Source organism: Globicephala melas, chromosome 8 (genome assembly GCF_963455315.2).
Source record: "Globicephala melas chromosome 8, mGloMel1.2, whole genome shotgun sequence".
Lineage (NCBI taxonomy): Eukaryota > Metazoa > Chordata > Mammalia > Artiodactyla > Delphinidae > Globicephala > Globicephala melas.
In genome coordinates this window covers 70320067-70323790 of record NC_083321.1, presented here as the reverse complement: position 1 = coordinate 70323790, position 3724 = coordinate 70320067, and the positions used below count along the sequence as shown (strand labels likewise).

At 47.4% G+C, this 3724-nt stretch overlaps 1 non-coding gene across 1 annotated transcript; it reads left to right on the top strand.

Moving 5' to 3' along the window:
- The first annotated feature begins 2965 nt into the window (after positions 1-2965).
- Positions 2966-3068, top strand: LOC115867559 (U6 spliceosomal RNA). The gene has a single exon (XR_004045189.1). It is a non-coding gene; the product is annotated as a U6 spliceosomal RNA (small nuclear RNA).
- Positions 3069-3724: the final 656 nt, after the last annotated feature.

Here is a 3724-nt window from a genome sequence, read left to right as displayed (position 1 = left end):
CATTAGTACAGGTGGTGTTGGTCTGTCATAACCCCATTAGACCCTGGAGTCTCTAAGGTACAGTGTTTCACCCAAAAAGCTGACGGCAAGCACAATTAGTGTCAGCCCTGTCCCCAGGAGACAAGCAAGTAGGTTAAGTAACCAGGCATAATAACTGTCTTCAGGAATGTTTTCTTCTGAGGAGGAAAACCAAAAACCCATAACTCTCCAGGATCCTTGCCAGGCCCTAGACTCTGACCCGGCTCTGCAAATGTCCAATTCCCCTAAAGTTCCGGAATTCTCTATCGGCATGTTCTCTGAGGAAAACAGCCCAACTTCCACACTCCCTTTATTTGGTCCAAAGAGACAAAGCCTTAGATGTCTCTGGAAAGTTCAGGAAGGCGTGGGAGGCGGAAGGGATCACGTTTTGTTTTCTGATAACCGTGAATTGTCCTTGTTTCATCTGGCTTTCAACTTGCATCAAAACAAGTTGTTTACCAAGATTAATGTCGGATATAATGAAGGCCCCAGATAGTTCTACCTGTGGGTACGGAGCCTCAATAACGCCGTGCTCAAATTACACTCTGCTTCTTCCGTGTGGCCGCTTCCATGTGTTATTGTGGGCTACTTTCTGCTGATTTAAAGTAAGATGACACAGAGACAGATTAGTGAAAACCACAGACATTATAAATTGCAATTTGGCCTCAAAAGATGAATGAAGAAGCAATTCTTTGATCTGTGATTCAGAGCTGAGCTGCAGTATTTACAGAAAAACAAGTCTTTGGGGAAAGAGAGAGAGAGAGAGAGAGAGAGTGACAGAGAGAAAGAGAGACAGAAATTGAGGCATAGAAAATAGCCTTTGGGTACTGAAAAAAATATTTTCTCAAATTACAATGACCGAAATGAACATGAGAGCTCAGGCAGAAGAGTGCAGGGGTTTTCTTGCAGTTTTGTTAAGCCTGTAAGGGTTGATATTGAGGGGATTTACACGATGGGACATCTGGTCTGATGAAACACTACAGCACCTAATGCAATTCATACCTGGCTATCCTGTAATGCAGGGATACAGAGAGGCAAATGGCTCCACAGGTGTGGATGTCCTCCTGCAGTTTTCCTTTCCTTGTCCTGCTCCCCTGTAGATCTTTCATGGACACTGTGTGACCAGAGCAGTTGTCCTCTGGGCCAACCATCTCTCTGTCCTTCCCCCAGTGCAGGGTATACAGCCATCCTGGGGACTCTGAGACTGAAAACCATGACCTTGGAAGCTCCTTGACCTCACACAGATCTAAGATGTCCTCGATCAACCAACCTGGTCTTTGCAGCACCCTCCAGTGCCCACCTGTCTCCCCACCCCCGTCTCAGCCCTTGATGGATTTAGAATTAGTAGCCTCATGGAATGGGAAAGGCTACCAGAGATCAGAGAATCAATCCTTCCAACTTACAGATGGGTAAACAGAGGCTCTAGAGGGAACGTTACTTCCCTAAGGCCACACAGCTGACAATTGTGCTCCCCCTTAGGGAACAAAACAACTTCGTAAGAGACTGGGCATATGACAGAATACCCCAGTGGGAAAAATGCCTAAAAGATATTTAATTCTCTCCCATCCAACTTCCCCCTTCTGCTACCTATGGAGTAGGGAACGCCCAGAGGTCCTTTTAGCATTTCCCTCCCTTGGGTGGAGGGATGCAGAAAAACATGGAATCAGCTAGTGAAATGTCCAATGATATATTATAGATAATTACTACTGTGGATATTTACTGAGCATTTACTAGGCTCAGGTACTGCTCATCGGTATCAACTTATTGAACTCTCACAACCCCTCTAAGAGGTAGGTACATTTATCATCTCCATTTGACATAAAAGGAAATGGAGATCTAGAGTTATCCCAAGGCCACACACATAATAAATGGCAGAGGCAAGCTATCCCCTCCCCCCAACCCAGGCAGCTGAGTAAGTGTAGAGTCCCGGTTCTCTAACCTCTACCAGCAGATTTCAAACCTTGGTGCGTTTTCGCACCACCTGGGATGCTTGTGGGCAAGGAAACAGCTGGGCCTCACCCCTGGATTCCTTGCAGACCTTCTGGGTCCAATCCCCCCACCTCCCAGTTTTCTACCATCTTCTCTCACCCTGAAAGCAGGTCCTCGCCTTTCGTGCAGCTTATCTCACAGCTGATCACGCTCTTCTCCACAAACCACGCCCTCTTGACTCTCCTTTTCTCTTGTGACCTCCCTTTCAAGGCTGCTCTAGATGCTTCCGTCACCGTCTCCTCCTCCTTCCCCTGAATTCCCACACCTGGGCCTCCCAGGCTCCGCATCCCTCTCTCCTATCCCTTCCCTCCACCACCCCCAGCAAATCTCACCTTGATCTTAGACCTGATGTGCGTTGCCTGCCCTCCCCATGGTTTTGCTAAGATACACAGTGTTATTCTGTAAACACCAGTGGACACTGACACTTGTCCTAGCAGTACACTTACTCGCTTTATTTCTCTGGGGTGGGGGGAGGGGCGGGATTTGGGATGAGGGAAATTTGTGCCAAAGTCTATCTCCTTTCGATTGCCTCCTATACGCTTAGCAAATATTCACGGAGCAATTTCTCTCTGCTGAGCACCATGCTGGGTGCTGCCAACAGGAAGCTGAACAAGACAGAACCCCTGAGCTGACCGTCTAGCTCTGAAAAATAGGGATAATACCACCTCCCCTTCTATGCAGGGCTATCCATCTTTCAGTCATTTACTCACTTACTCAACAGAGGGGTGTTAAGCACCTTCCATTCTGCTGGGCAATTTTTTAGGAACTGAGAACAGGGGCTCTGCTATTCAGGACCTTACAGGGGACACACTAGGCAGAGAACTATATTACCCCATAATGTAACTGTGAGAGCCAGAGGAAGACTTACCACTGCCTAAATGCATCAGGAAACGTCTCCATGGAGCTCCTTGGAGCTAGATCTTGAAGGACTAAATGGCTAGGTGAAGAACAGAGAAGGGTGCTCACTTCGGCAGCACATATATAAAGTTGGAACGATACAGAGATTAGCATCGCCCCTGCACAAGGATGACACGCAAATTCATGAAGCGTTCCATATTTTGTTGTTGCTGACAACAACATGGGCAAAGGTAGAGAGATGTGAAAAGGAGACTGTTCAAAGAAGTCGTATTGATGTCTCTGACTCTACGTGGGCATGTGAAGGGTGGGCATGTGAAGGGGAGGGCTGGCTGGAGCCAGCAGTGGGAAGGCCCTCCCTTCCTGCTGGGCTTGAGAGCACTGCCGCTTGGCCTTCATTCACTAATCTAGGATGCTACTGCCCTTCTCACATACTCCAGGGGGTCTGGGGAAACTCCTCACCTGTTACCCTGCAAATCACTTGTCCATTCCTTTGACCACATCCAAGGCTGTCCCTCAAGGATTCTTCTGTTTAGACAGTGACCTTGACATCACTTTGCCCCAGGACCTCTGTATGAGTCATCAGCCCACCACACAGCCTGCTAACCATTGTGGTAGAAAGAAATCTCAGGGCCCAAATGTTATACAAGTATTTAATTATGGGCCCACAGTTTAATTACTTAGTCTGGCTTTATATGACATAATTTATAAATATAATTTACAGTTCCCTTGTTTCTTTCTTCAGCCATTTAGCTCATTAATAGTGCTGACGGTAAGAGCTCTTTTGTCTTTTCTTGCCGGGCTCCGAGCCAGTGGTGAAACGAGATAAGGCTGAGAGGGCAGGGGTGGTGGGAGAAGTCCA